At 45.1% G+C, this 15,103-nt stretch overlaps 1 protein-coding gene across 28 annotated transcripts in view; it reads left to right on the top strand.

Annotated features, from left to right (window-relative positions):
- The window catches only part of DTNB (dystrobrevin beta), a 412,789-nt gene that overhangs the window by 38,407 nt on the left and 359,279 nt on the right, over positions 1-15,103 (top strand). The window lies entirely within an intron of this gene.

The raw sequence follows: 15,103 nt of genomic DNA, 5'->3' as shown, positions 1-15,103 counted from the left end.
TAGAATACCTGCTGAAGCTGAAAGGCTTGGATTTAGCAATCAGCTCAAAGTCCATCTCACAGCTATTACTGAATTCCATCATGAGATTGATGGGAACTTGATCTTTGCACACCCAATTACTAAACACTTCCTCATGGGTCTCCAGAACGTTTACCCAGAAGTTTGCCAACCTACTCCAGCTTGTGATCTCAATCAGGTGTTGAAATGCCACACTGGACTACCTTTTGAACCCTTAGTCACCTGTTCCCTGCTGCATTTATCCTTGAAAGTGGTATTTCTGGTCACCATTACTTCCACCAGATGGGTGAATGAGATCGGGGCGCTCATGGCCGATCCTCCCTACACAATATTCTTCAAAGACAAGATCCTGCTACGCCCAAACCAAAAATTTATACCGAAGGTAACATCATCCTTTCATATGAACCAACCAATCCATTTTCCTATGTTATATCCCAGGCTTCACAAGACTCCAACAGAGACCGTCTTGCACACATTGGACATCAGACAAGCATTAGCATTTTACCTGGAAAGGACCAGACCTTTCCAGGAATCTCCTAGACTTTTCATTTCCATTACCCAAGCGTTTGAGAGGCTGTGCAATATCTACTCAGAGATTGTCTAAATGGATTTCCACATTCATTCAACAGTGCTATTGTATTCAGAAAACAAATCCTCCTATGCTCATCGGAGCGCATTCCACGTGACCTGTTTCGACCTTGATAGCGTTTGAATTCTGGGTAGAAATCCCAGTGCCTGATGGGGCTAAAACATTGTCGTGGGTAGTTGTGGATACATATCATCAGGCCCCCACGCCCTCCCTCCCTCCATAAAAGCAAGGGCAGACAATCATTTTGCACCTTTTTTTCTTGAGTTACCTCTGCAGACGCCATACCATGGCAAGCATGGAGCCCGCTCAGCTAACCGTCACCGTATGTCTCCTGGGTGCTGGCAGACATAGTACTGCATTGGTACACAGCAGCAGTTTATTGCCTTTTGGCAGCAGACAGTGCAGTATGACTGGTAGCTGTCGTCGACGTAGTCCTGGGTGCTCTTTTAACCGGGCGCCTGGGCAAACATGGGAGTGACTCAGCCAGATCATTTCCCTTGTTTTATCTCATGGCGATTGAGTCCTACCGGCAGTGCACTTTTAATCTGCAGCCAGCAGAAGATGATGGCCAGCAGTCATACTGCACCGTCTTCTGCCGAGCACCCAGGAGGTGACGATGGCTAGCGGTCGTACTGCACAGTCTGCTGCCAGCAAGATGTATAAAGATAGATGAAGTGGCTCAAAACAAGAAATAGACCAGATTTGTTTTGTATTCATTTTCTCCTCCCTCCCTCCCTCTGTGAAATCAACAGCCTGCTAAACCCAGTTTTGAGTTCTATCCTTGAGGCAGCCATTCAGTTTCTCGCAAAGCCACCCACTTTATTGATTTTAATTCCCTGTAAGCCATGTTGTCAGTCGTTCCGCGCCTTTTTTCTGTGCAGACGCCATAACACGGCAAGCATGGAGCCTGCTCAGATCACTTTGGCAATTAGGAGCACATTAAACATCACATGCATTATCCAGCAGCATATGCAGCACCAGAACCTGGCAAAGCGAAACCGGGTGAGCAGGCGACGTCAGTGTGGTGACGAGTGATGAGGACATGGACACAGACTTCTCTCAAAGCATGTGCCCTGGCAATGTGGGCATCGTGGTGCTAATGGGGCAGGCTCATGCAGTGGAACGCCGATTCTGGGCCCGGGAAACAAGCACAGACTGGTGGGACCGCATAGTGTTGCAGGTCTGGGATGATTCCCAGTGGCTGCGAAACTTTCGCATGCGTAAGGGCACTGTCATGGAACTTTGACTTGCTTTCCCCTGCCCTGAGGCACAAGAATACCAAGATGAGAGCAGCCCTCGCAGTTGAGAAGCGAGTGGCAATAGCCCTGTGGAAGCTTGCAATGCCAGACAGTTACCGGTCAGTCGGGAATCAATTTGGAGTGGGCAAATCTACTGTGGGGGCTGCTGTGATGCAAGTAGCCAATGCAATCAAAGATCTGATAATATCAAGGATAATGACCCTGGGAAATGTGCAGGTCACAGTGGATGGCTGGTGCAATGGGATTCCCTAACTTTGGTGGGCCATAGACGGAACCCATATCCCTATCTTGGCACCGGAGCACCAAGCCAGCGAGTACATAACCCGCAAGGGGTACTTTTTCAATAGTGCTGCAAGCACTGGTGGATCACAAGGGATGTTTCACCAACATCAACGTGGGATGGCCGGGAAAGGTACATGACGCTCGCATCTTCAGGAACTCTGGTCTGTTTCAAAAGCTGCAGGAAGGGACTTTCTTCCCAGACCAGAAAATAACCGTTGGGGATGTTGAAATGCCTATAAAGAAAAGGAGTACTTGTGGCACCTTAGAGACTAACAAATTTATTTGAGCATATGTGCCACAAGTACTCCTTTACTTTTTGCGAATACAGACTAACACGGCTGCTACTCTGAAATGCCTATAGTTATCCTTGGGGACCCAGCCTACCCCTTAATGTCAAGGCTCATGAAGCCATACATAGGCAGCCTGGAGAGTAGTCAGGAGCTGTTCAACTACAGGCTGAGCAAGTGCAGAACGGTAGTAGAATGTGCATTTGGACGTTTAAAAGCGCGCTGGCGCAGTTTACTGACTCGGTTAGACCTCAGCGAAACCAATATTCCTACTGTTATTACTTCTTGCTGTGCGCTCCACAATATCCGTGAGAGTAAGGGGGAGACGTTTATGGCGGATTGGGAGGTTGAGGCAAATCACCTGACCACTGGTTACACCCGGGCAGTTAGAAGAGCACAGGAGCGTGCAGTGCGCATCAGAGAAGCTTTGAAAACCAGTTTCATGACTGGCCAGGCTACGGTGTGAAAGTTCTGTTTTTCTCCTTGATGAAACCCCCCGCCCCTTGGTTCACTCTACTTCCCTGTAAGCTAACTACTCTCCCCTCCTCCCTTCGATCACCGCTTGCAGAGGCAATAAAGTCATTGTTGCTTCACATTCATGCATTCTTTATTAATTCATCACACAAATAGGGGGATAATTACCAAGGTAGCCCAGGAGGGGTGGTGGAGGAGGGAAGGACAAGGCCACACAGCACTTTAAAAGTTTAAATCTTATTGAATGCCAGCCTTCTGTTACTTGGGCAATCCTCTGGGGTGGAGTGGCTGGGTGGCTGGAGGCCCCCCCACCAAGTTCTTGGGCGTCTGAGTGAGGAGGCTATGGAACTTGGGGAGGAGGGCAGTTGGTTACACAGAGGCTGTGCTCCAGCTGCCTTTCCTGCAGCTCAACCATACGCTGGAGCATATTAGTTTGATCCTCCAGCAGCCTCAGCACTGAATCCTGCCTCCTCTCATCACGCTGCCGCCACCTTTCAGCTTCAGCCCTCTCTTCAGCCCGCCACCTCTCCTCCCGGTCATTTTGTGATTTCCTGCACTCTGACATTGTCTGCCTCCACGCATTCGACTGTGCTCTGTCAGTGTAGGAGGACAGCATGAGCTCAGAGAACATTTAATCGCGAGCGCGTTTTTTTCGCCTTCTAATCTTCGCTAGCCTCTGGGAAGGAGAAGATCCTGTGATCCTTGAAACACATGCAGCTGGTGGAGAAAAAAAGGGACAGTGGTATTTGAAAAGACACATTTTATAGAACAGTGGGTACACTCTTTCACGGTAAACCTAGCTGTTAACATTACATACATAGCACATGTGCTTTTGTTACAAGGTCGCATTTTGCCTCCCCCCACCGCGTGGCTAACAGCGGGGAACATTTCTGTTCAGCCATATGCAAACAGCCCAGCAGGAACGGGCACCTCTGAATGTCCTCTTAAGAAAAGTTTCAGAGTAGCAGCCACGTTAGTCTGTATTCGCAAAAAGAAAAGCAGTACTTGTGGCACCTTAGAGACTAAAATTTATTTGAGCATAAAATACTATGCTCAAATAAATTTGTTAGTCTCTAAGGTGCCACAAGTACTTCTCCCCTTAAGAAAAGCACCCTATTTCAACCAGGTGACTGTGAATGATATCACTCTCCTGAGGATAACGCAGAGAGATAAAGAACAGATGTTGTTTGAACTCCAGCAAACATACACTGCAATGCTTTGTTCTACAATGATTCCCGAGTATGTGCTACTGGCCTGGAGTGGTAAAGTGTCCTACCATGGTGGATGGAATAAGGCTGCCCTCCCCAGAAACCTTTTGCAAAGGCTTTGGGAATATATCCAGGAGAGCCATGAATGCCAGGGCAAATTAATCATTAAACATGCTTGCTTTTAAACCATGTCTAGTATTTTAAAAGGTACACTCACCAGAGGTCCCTTTTTCGCCTGGTGGGTCCGGGAGGCAGCCTTGGGTGGGTTCAGGGGGTATTGGCTCCAGGTCCAGGGTGAGAAACAGTTCCTGGCTGTCGGGAAAACCGGTTTCTCTGCTTGCTTGCTGTGAGCTATCTACAACCTCATCATCATCGTCTTCCTCGTCCCCAAAACCTGCTTCTTTGTTGCCTCCATCTCCATTGAAGGAGTCAAACAACATGGCTGGGGTAGTGGTGGCTGAACCCCCTAAAATGGCATGCAGCTCATCATAGAAGCGGCATGTTTTGGGCTCTGACCCGGAGCGTCCGTTGGTCTCTCTGGTTTTCTGGTAGGCTTGCCTCAGCTCCTTAAGTTTCACACGGCACTGCTTCGGGTCCCTGTTATGGCCTCTGTCCTTCATGCCCTGGGAGATTTTCACAAATATTTTGGCGTTTCGAAAACTGGAACGTAGTTCTGATAGCACGGATTCCTCTCCCCATACAGCGATCAGATCCCATATCTCCCGTTAGGTCCATGCTGGAGCTCTTTTGCAATTCTGGGACTCCATCATGGTCACCTCTGCTGATGAGCTCTGCATGGTCACCTGCAGCTTGCCACACTGGCCAAACAAGAAATTGAAATTCAAAAGTTTGCGGGCCTTTTCCTGTCTATCTGGTCAGTGCATCTGGGTTGAGAGTGCTGTCCAGAGCGGTCACAATTGAGCACTCTGGGATAGCTCCCGGAGGCCAATACCGTCTAATTGTGTCCACAGTACCCCAAATTCGACCCAGCAAAACCGATTTCAGTGCTAATCCCCTTGTCGGGGGTGGAGTAAGGAAATCGATTTTAAGAGCCCTTTAAATCAAAAAAAGGGCTTCGTCATGTGGACGGATGCAGGGTTAAATCGATTTAACGCTGCTAAATTCGACCTCAACGCCTAGTGTAGACCAGGGCTCAGACTGAGATTTGTGCTAAACTAGTGAAGTGCAACTGCGTGGGTGGTCCATAGTTTGAAATGTAATCTCCAGTGTAACTGGGATCTCTTCCATCTAGAAGAGGGGAAATTTTTAGTACCTATGGTTAAACCTTCCTAATACGTTGAGATATAATTAGAAGTCTTAATGGGATAAAAAACAGGTAGAAATCTACTAAAACTAAAAACCAAAACCCATCATAGCTGTCAAAAGAAACAGTGCTCTGGTTCTCTCTCCTCATTACTGCCTGTTTCACATTCAAATTTTGTTTTCTGTCATAAGCTAGACCTTTTCATCTTTTTGTGCAATGCTTAGCACAAGGGGTCTCCAATTCTGACCAAATATAAATTATTATTATTTTATTTTATTATATACTTACATCAATCACAACTTCTTAAAGGTTTATAATATTGCAAATAAGTAAATTCTGTTCTCAACTTTTAGTGTTGTCACTTGTATCTAGACATTTCTTAAATAGAAGCAACCTCTGTTTTGGTGGTGGTGGTTTGACCTTCCTGAGAAGGTAGGCTTTATGTCAAGTACTGAAGACAAACTGGAATCTGTTTTGATCTCCCTTAGCATGCTGAGTTACATGGTGGAGTAAGGAAATCGATTTTAAGAGCCCTTTAAGTTGGGAAAAAAAAGGGCTTCATGTGGACAGGTGCAGGGTTAAATCGATTTAACGCTGCTAAATTCAACCTCAAGACCCAGCACCAAAAATGCTTTTTCTCCAGTGCACCGTAGTCTCATCCTGATTATTTATATTTACTGTGTCCTGATGAGTGTAGTTTTCTTATAATGTTCTGGATAGTGAAGCAGTTTGAGGCATTATACTTTGCTCATTAGTCTCATCTTCACTGGGGTGACTTTAGAAGTGTCAACTGTTGGAGGTCCTAAATATTAAAAGAGAGGGACCTGCGACAAAACAGTTGTCTTCCTCCAAATGAAGATGAGGTAAATGCAGGTATTTTAAAAAGTCTGTGAATAGATGTATTTAGTTCATTTCATTGGCAGACTTAAATTCTGAGATCACATGAACCACCAGAGCTAGAATTGGATGCTGTATCACTGTAGCTTAGAATCCTACTTCTCTGATGGGAAGTATGAATGTTTGTAGCCTTTGTGATTCACATGCTATCTGATCTGATCTGAAACTTCTTCTGCTTCAGACCTATGTATGACCTGTCCAGGTCTTCAGCATAATTTATAAATCTTCTCTTCTACCTAATCCATATTTGGGAGAAGTGTGAGGGCATAGGGTTTTTGAAATGTTAAAAGTAGTTGCAGTAGAGATGGGATTAATGGCCAGAGTACTCAGACTACAGAGTGGCTCACTAGATGTGACCCTTCAAATACACAGTACTATAGTTGGAATCTCAGAGAGTGAGACTATAGGTACTGGAGAAAAGACATTGGGTCCAAGATATCATGGTTCCTGGGTAGACTGCTCTTCTGAAACTGTTTTCCAGTCTACAGAGTTCTTTCCTTCCAAGTGACAGGCCTATGCCTCCACTCCTCTTTGGGGTGGGATCTCACAATCCAACTGCTATCTGGGTAGGTGAGTTACACCTCCCCGGTTCCAACTATTACCCCCAGCAGATCCAAATGAGCTTGGACCCTGCCCAAGTTCTCTTTTGGGAGCTTGTGGACAGTAACAATATGCAGTGATACAGAAGCAGTTTCTTCAAAACAAAGAGTTGGCCCCTTTAAGGGGAATCTGGACACATAAGACATAAGTCCAAAGCAGACTGTGAAGAGCTACAAAGGGATCTCACAAAATGGGTGACTGGGCAGCAAAATGGCAGATGAAATTCAGTGTTGATAAAGGCAAAGTAATGCACATTGGAAAACATAATCCCAAGTATACGTATAAAATGATGGGGTTTGAATTAGCTGTTACCACTCAAGAAAGAGATCTTGGAGTCACTGTGGATAGTTCTCTGAAAACATCCACTTGCTGTGCAACAGCAGTCAAAAAAGCTAACAGAATGTTGAGAATCATTAAGGGATAGATAATAAGACAGAAAATATTGTATTGCCTCTATATAAATCCATGGTACGCCGACATCTTAAATACTGTGTGCAGATGTACCTTTGGTATGACTTGTATGGCCATTCTTATCTGCTTATGTTCCATACTTGTGATGAGCTAATTCAAGGACAGTGAGTCCATCTAGGCTGTTAATTGAATGATGAGCACCTGGTCAGATAAGACCATAATGCCTCAGTTGCAGGGAGGTGCTCCTGAAGAAGGAAGCTCCCTTAAAAGAGAGGAGTCCCAAGCAGCAGCAGGATGACTGCTACCTGTTAGCCTCTCCAAGACTACAGGCCAGGACTGAAATCCCCTCACCCCAAGAAGCAGGGCTGGGAAGACGCCTGAACTTAAACGGGAGATGTTTTTAGGAGAAGCTGTTTGAACTAAATAATTTGGACCCCAGGAGAAGGGAATATTGCTTAAAGACTCTGGGTTTGTGCAATGTGTACCCCAAATTAAAAAAAAAACGTAGTAAGAGGACCAAAAAAAATGCTACTGTGGTTAAACAACAAAGTAAAAGAAGCAGTTTGAGGCATCCTTTAAAAAGTGGAAGTTAAATCTTAATGAGGAAAATAAAAAGGAGCATAAACTCTGGCAAATGAAGTGTAAAAATATAATTAGGAAGGCCAAAAAAGAATTTGAAGAATAACAATCCAAAGACTCAAAGTAACAGCAGTTTTTTCCCTCTCTGAAGCAACTGGCATTGGCCACTGTCAGAAGACAGGACACTGAGCTAGATGAACTTTTGGTCTGACCCAGTATGGCTGCTGTTATGTTTTTATTCTTGAACCCTCAGGGCTGTGTACCTGTAGAGGCATGCAAGGCCACAAGGGAGTGTCGTCTGGGGTGGCCACCATTTACAGGACTACTGAGGAATGCCATACCTGCAGCACTACACTAGATCAGCAGGAGGCACTACAGGGCAAACATTCCCAGCGACTGATTTGTAGAGCTTAGATAAGTAGATTTAAAAATAACAAAACTACTCTTGGCATTCCCCTCAAGCCTCTAAATAGACATGTCTTAGCCTTGGCCTCCCTGTTCCTTCTGGGCAAGGGCGTCGGAGCCTTCCAAAAAGTTGAGGGGTCACCTGAGGCCCTGCTCCCTCTTGGCTCTGACACCCCATCCTTCCTCCCAAGGGCCTGCTCCTGCCCCTCCTCTTCCCCTGAAGGCCCTGCCCCTGGCCAAGATGAAAGCTGGAGCGGGACAGGGGAGCCTGTTGCCCCCCTGACCACTTGGGGGGGGAAGTAGCTCCTGTTCCCATGTCCCCAACCCCCCTCCAGGTCCTCCGCCCAGGGCAGTGGAGGGACCTACGCTCCTGAGAGCTGCCCATGCAGTACTGTTGGAGTAGTTGCATGTGCCCTATGTGTCCTCGTGCTTGCAGTTGATGGCATAAAGGGTAGGGCCACTATGACTCCCTCGCAGTTCCTTCTTACTGCCTGTGGTGAGAATCAGAGCTCCCTGTGTCTCTTGGAGATATAGTTTTTTTTTCTAGCTAGCTATTGTGGTTAAATTCTTATTGTAAATAGTTCATTAGCGTTAGCTTAGTGGTACTTTATCCCTTATAAGGATCTCTTATTTTAATGCCTTCCTGGAGTTTGCACTGCTGTAAATATGCAGAAGTCTCCACGCTTTAAACAGCAGGACTCCTGCAGAGATATGTTGCCTTCTAACAATGGGCGTTCAGTTTGTTTGTTTAGGCCAAGGACAAATGTTCAATATGCAGGTCCTTATCGTAACTAAGAAATCCAGAGAACTCCTGTTGGAAAGGTGATTCAGGCCTACTATGACCCTGTTTACTGCTTCTTGATAGAACTTGAGTGCTTCTCTACAAAAAGTGCTCCTTTAGTTGCATCTCAAAAGAGCATTCAAAGTTCATGGTGAAAATGAGATGCTGTTTTGCTTCTCCAGGACCTTCTTCAAAGGTCCGTAAGAGATCACTGGAAAAAGACTGAGTTAGATCTAAGAAGGGCTCCTAGTCTTTGTGCAAGGATGAACATCACACATACTTCTGCAGCACTCAATTGAGACCAGAGCACAAGAAATGATATTCTCCAATGCTGTCAAGTTTGGTAGTGACACCCATGGTGCTGTTGAGACTGGCACCTACTTTGTTAGTGATTTTCTTTTCAATATCTGTAGAGGTGCTTCCATCTATTTCAGTGCTTTCCATGCCACAGGTGTTCATTGCAGTCAAGGACCAGCTGTCCCCGTTGCTCCTGGACTCGTCACTTCTCCAGACCCAGAGAAGCTGGGTTTATTGCTGCAGTGCCAACAATGATTCCAACTTCAGTGCTGGCTCCTGCACTGGTGCTGACCATAGTACTGCTGCATACTTCTCTGGGGGCCTCACACCCTAACTGGGCCTTCTTTGATACCTACTCTAGTACTGCACTTCTGGTCCAGGAGGACTGCTATATTTCTTCGGACTCTGAATCTGGTGAGTAGAGTTCCTCACAGAGATCCCTTTAGATCTTGATGGTCAACTTGGCCACCTTTTGAGCGACATTCTTCTTGAACACATGCCTATGACACGAAAGGCACGTGTCTACAGATTGCCTTCCATGGGGCACCCCAATACAGTACTTTAGTCTCCACAGTATGCACCCCGCTTATATTCGATCCACTGATGTATTCATCATCACACAAGGTTGGTATCTGCCACCCATTCCAGACCCAAGCCCCCTTCACCTGTGTCTTTTCCTGTCACAAAAGAAACCCTGCGTCCTCTGTACTGAGCCAGGTGTCTTGCCTGGATCCATCAGAGGAGGAAGAAATGGAGGATATTTTTGAACCTCCCACTAACATCTCTTCATCCTCACCAGTTTAAGCAATTGCTCCAGAAATGTCTTCCTCCATTACAGAGGATTACAAGACTTTCCAGGAGCTGATGAGAGCAGCGTCAACCCTGGGAGTTTAAGTGGAAGTTGTGCAAGACTATTTGCGTAAATTCCTGGATACTCTCCAGACTGTAGTTCTGAAGTGCTCTTGGATCCAGACAAAATATTATGGTAAACCCCAGCTTCTCTGCTACCTATCTGCCTTAAACAGGGGTTCAAACAGTTTTTTTTTATATAGCTGGTGCTGGGTTTCCTGGTTGTGTCTGTGGCCAATGAAGAAACTAAACAATGCCAGGCCAAATCAGTGTCTAAGGACAAAGATTTAAAAAAAAAAAAAAGACTGGACTTGTTTGGAAGAAAGTCTTACTCTACAGTCAGTCTATAAATGTGAATATCCAATTAACAGGCACTGTTATAAAATATTATTTTTTTATTAATAGGGATTCCCCAAGCAAATTTGAAGAAAAGTTGCTTGAAGAGTACAGATACTAATTCAAGGTCATTGTGGCAGAAGGATGATTGACAGCAAAAACCTCCATGCATGCTGCTGTAGACTCTGCAGATAGTTTCCTGGTCTATTGCTAATTGGATTTTTATGAAGCTATCATCGTTGCTCCAGGTCTCAGGGATACTTAAGGAATTGCAGACAACAATAAAGACCTTGCCTTTTCAAAATTGTAGCCTGTTTGCAGAAAAACCTGAAGTTGCCATGAAAACTCTGAAAAACTCCAAGGCTATTCTCTGCCTCATAGGATTTTGTACTCCAGTTTCAAAGAAGTGATATTTTAAGTCCTTTTACCCTCCTAAGGAAACGGATGCTTTCAGGAGGTTTACTAAGTATGTTTGGGTTCCATTATATTAAATTAATGGCTTATGTATTATTTTGATTGTGATTGTATGTAACCTCTCTAGGGGGAGGTGAATGCAAATTTCCCACCTCAGTTATGCGAAAACCCAGCCTTTTGCAAAAGCTTATACAAAAACCCAGAAGCTACTCCCTGAGGAGACTACCATTGTCTGCTCGTTACCTGTTCCCAGAATCTGAAGATCAAAGGTCCAAAATCTCTAAGGGAAGGACTGAAGTAGTCATGGTCGGGCTGGTTCTGAGCCAAGGGTGATATGAACTTGTAAGCACAGAAAGACCTTTTGGTGGGATTTGAAGAACTGACTACTGCCAGACTCCTTGTTGCAGTTCAGGAGTGATCTCTGGAAAGCTTATGAGCAGGTGTGTAGGTTATTTTTTTTGATGTTTTCTCGGTAATGCTTTCACCTTAAGAATAAATGTACTTGCTTATAAAGGCTGTGTGCTAACTTATAACTGCTGGCAATTATGTTGTCCATGGTTTAAGGAGAGAAAGAAAAGTGTGGACGCTGGCCTGTTCCCAGCATAGGCAGGGAACTGGGCTGCCTGCAAAAAATTCTTGGTCAGGAGAGGAAGAGATGTGGGTCTCTGCCCAAGAGAAGTGATAGCTCAGAAGCTAGGAGCCTAGAGTATGAGTGCCCTTTGTGGGCCACAGAGGGGGAATACAGGTGCAATTGCCATGAACTGTGACATAGCACATGGCTTCTTTGGGATTTTCTAGATCCTTCCCCTCCCTTTGGAGATTGCCATCCCTTTTCCTCAGTGCGTGGAGCTCCATAATGAGAAACAAATTGATAGATTACTCTCTGGAATTCTAGTCACTGCCTTACCTCCACCATCCTTACTGATCCATATTCAGGGATCCCTTTCATGAGACTGCATTACTTCAGGTGGTGTAGTTTCCTCCCATAGAAGAGGTACCCCCCCATCCCTCTACAACATGGGAAAGCAGTTCTACTCCTAATACTTCCTCATTCCCAAGCAGAGAGGTGATCTGAGGTCTATCCTGGATTTGAGAAAGTTGAATACCTTCATCGAAAAGATAAAGTTCAGGATTGTCTCCCTGCTTTCTATCATTCCTTCCCTGGAGAATCGTACATTGCCTTCACTTTGCAGGATGCTTATTTCCATGTGACAGTTCATCTGAGCTACAGGAAACACCTGAGATTTGTAATGCGAGTCATTTACAACCAGTAGACCCTTACTCCCTTTTGTCCTGTCATCTTCCCCATTGGTATTTACCAAATGTTAGGTCGGTAGCCGCCACTGCCAAAGACATTCAGGGATCCAGATTTTTCCTTACCTGGAACGTTGGCTCCCGCAGTCAATGCAGAGATCAGGCTTAGAACAATATTCTTCAAATCCAGTCATTGTTCGTACAGTTGGAAGTGAAAATAAATGCAGAAAAATTAACATTGATACTAGTTCAAAGGATCAAATTTGTGTGAGCTGTCTTTGATTTCACCACAGCGATGGCATACTTACCTTGAGACCACTTTCTGACTAGATTTCTTCATAAGTTTATGATAAAAGCTGAGCCAATATTGTCAGTTTGCTTCTACCTTCATCTTTTGGGATGTATGGTACTGTGATTTACATGACTCAACATGGAAGACTTTACCTCAGTTGCTACTACTGATCAGACGTCAGCTGGACATATTGATCGATGTGCCTGCATGAGTGCTCTTCTCCCTTGATTGGTGGATGAACCTGGATAAACTCTCCAATCGTCTTTTCTGCTCCAGCACCAATGATGACCTTCATAATGGATTCCTTGATTAAGGGGTGGGGCGTTCATGCAGGTGAGATACAAACTGAGGCTCTCTGGAAGCCACAAGAAGCTTCCCTCTGCATAAACATTTTGGAGTTGAACCATACTTTGGGCATGCAAGACATTCCTTCCTTCCATCAAAGGTTTCACATTGCAGGTATTAACAGATAACACGATTGCTGTTTTACCTGAACAAGCAGCGTGGAGCCAGATCAGTTCAGTGTGTCAGTAATTGGTCTGGAATTTCTGCATCTGCAACATCATCACATCGAGGATGTCTCACCTACCAGTTGTGAGGAACACTCTAGCAGATTGCCTGAGCAGAAACTTCACTCACTGTCACAAGTAGCTTCTCAAAAAGGCAAATGATTTGTTTCATGGGTGGGGATTCACCCTCCATGGGCCTTTTCATGATAAGCCTAAACAAGAAATGCATGCGGTTCTGTTGAGTCTAAGTCCAGGTGTGCTTACAGATGCATTTCTACTGGATAGAGGTATTTCCATATGCTTTTCCTCCAGTTTCATTAATTCCCAAAGTTTTACAGGAACTGAAGCAAGACCATAACACAATTATCCTGATATTGCCTCAGCCAAACTGGGGCTTCTGGGACACTGATCTCCAGGAACTCTCCATTCAACCCCCAGGAATGCTTCCTTTGATCAAGGATCTGCTGTCTCAAGATCAGAGCAGAGTTCTGCATTGCAACCCACACACTACACGTCATGCTGTGGATTGTCATTGGTTAAACTGCTTGGAAAGATTGTGCTATCAGGAAGTCCAGAATATCCTGATCAGCAGAAGACAAAAATCTATGAGATCGACCTACCCCACTAAATGGAAAAGTTTCTGTGCCTGGGCTGTGACCTATCAGCTCTCTTCTGCTCAGGCTTAAGTTTATGATGTTTTCAAATAGGATGGACTAAGAGTCCTGAGTTTTTTGAGTTCCATTGGCCTCCATATCCACTCATTGATACAGGATACCTTGGTTTTTTCACATCCCATGGTGGTCATGTTTCTCAAAGAGCTTATCAGAGTTTATCCACTTATTTGGGATCCAGTTCCACCTTGGATCTCAATGTTCTCCTCTTGTGGCTTATGGGCCCCCCCTTTTGAGCCAATGGCTTCCTATTCTCTCTTCCACCTATTGGTGAAAATAGTGATTCTTCGGTGGTGATAATATCTGCCTGGAGAGTTTGAGTTGCAGGCTCTTATGGCAGACCCACCTTACATGATTCTCAACAAGGACAGTGTCTCTTTGAGGCTGCATTCAAAGTGTGTTGAAAATCATTTTGGATTTTCATTAAAACCAATCTATCAGCTTGCCAATTTTTCCTCCTGAAACAACAGTCACACAATGAGGAGGAGAGGCTTCATTCTCTGGATGTTTGCAGAGCTCTGTCCTTTTATATCAATAGTATGAGACAATTTGGAGCCTGACTTATGCAAAAGAATGAAAGGGAAGGCAGCTTTGCTCAACGAATCTCAGTGGATTTCATTTTGTATAAGGACTTATGATTTATCTAACAACTCCTGTGAGAGTAAAATGCCCATTCTACCAAGTTTCAAGCTACTCACGCTACTTTCTCAGTAAAGTGCCCAACCTGGATGTTTGCAAAGCTGCTTACATGGTCATCAGTACATACCTTTTTGAGACACTGCACTGTTACTCAGGCATTCCAGGTTGGTTGTAGACTTTGGTGAATCAGTTTTATAGTCTTTGTTCCAGTAGACTCCACCACCTGAAATAAGAACGGCTAGTATATAACACTTTTTTTCCCTCCTTCAAATGATTGTGCATATCTGTATAGTAACTGTTCTTCAAAATGAATTGTGCACATATATATTCCACATCCTCCCTCGTACTTCACTGCTTGAGTTGTTATCAAGCTTCTGGTATGAAGGGACTGAGGTAGTCCCACCCTTTAATCTCTCCATTACAAACATGACAGGCAGGGCATGTGCACAGCTCCAACATTACTGCTCCCAAAAATTTCTGGCACAACCAGAATTTTCTGAAGGAGGGGTCCCAGACTCCATCCTCCTGTTGCCACTTCCCCAGTAGGCACCAAAATCCTGGATCCAATTCTCCCACCCTCCTGGAGACTGGGTGTTCGGGTGCCTGGTGCCCAGGGGAATCAGGAGGACTGCAAATGCGGGAATGGGTGATAAGGCACACAGGGTTGCAATGCCACTTAAAGTTGGCCTGGCCACCTCTCCATTATGTCAGTGGGGAAGGGGCTCTGCTGTTATGACACCTACCTGTGATCAGGGGCCAATGTGCGGGGGGAGACTGGGTCCCCTGTC

The sequence above is a fragment of the Dermochelys coriacea genome, chromosome 3, assembly GCF_009764565.3.
Source record: "Dermochelys coriacea isolate rDerCor1 chromosome 3, rDerCor1.pri.v4, whole genome shotgun sequence".
Lineage (NCBI taxonomy): Eukaryota > Metazoa > Chordata > Testudines > Dermochelyidae > Dermochelys > Dermochelys coriacea.
Note: the sequence above shows the minus strand (reverse complement) of the source record. Positions and strands in the feature narration are given on the sequence as shown.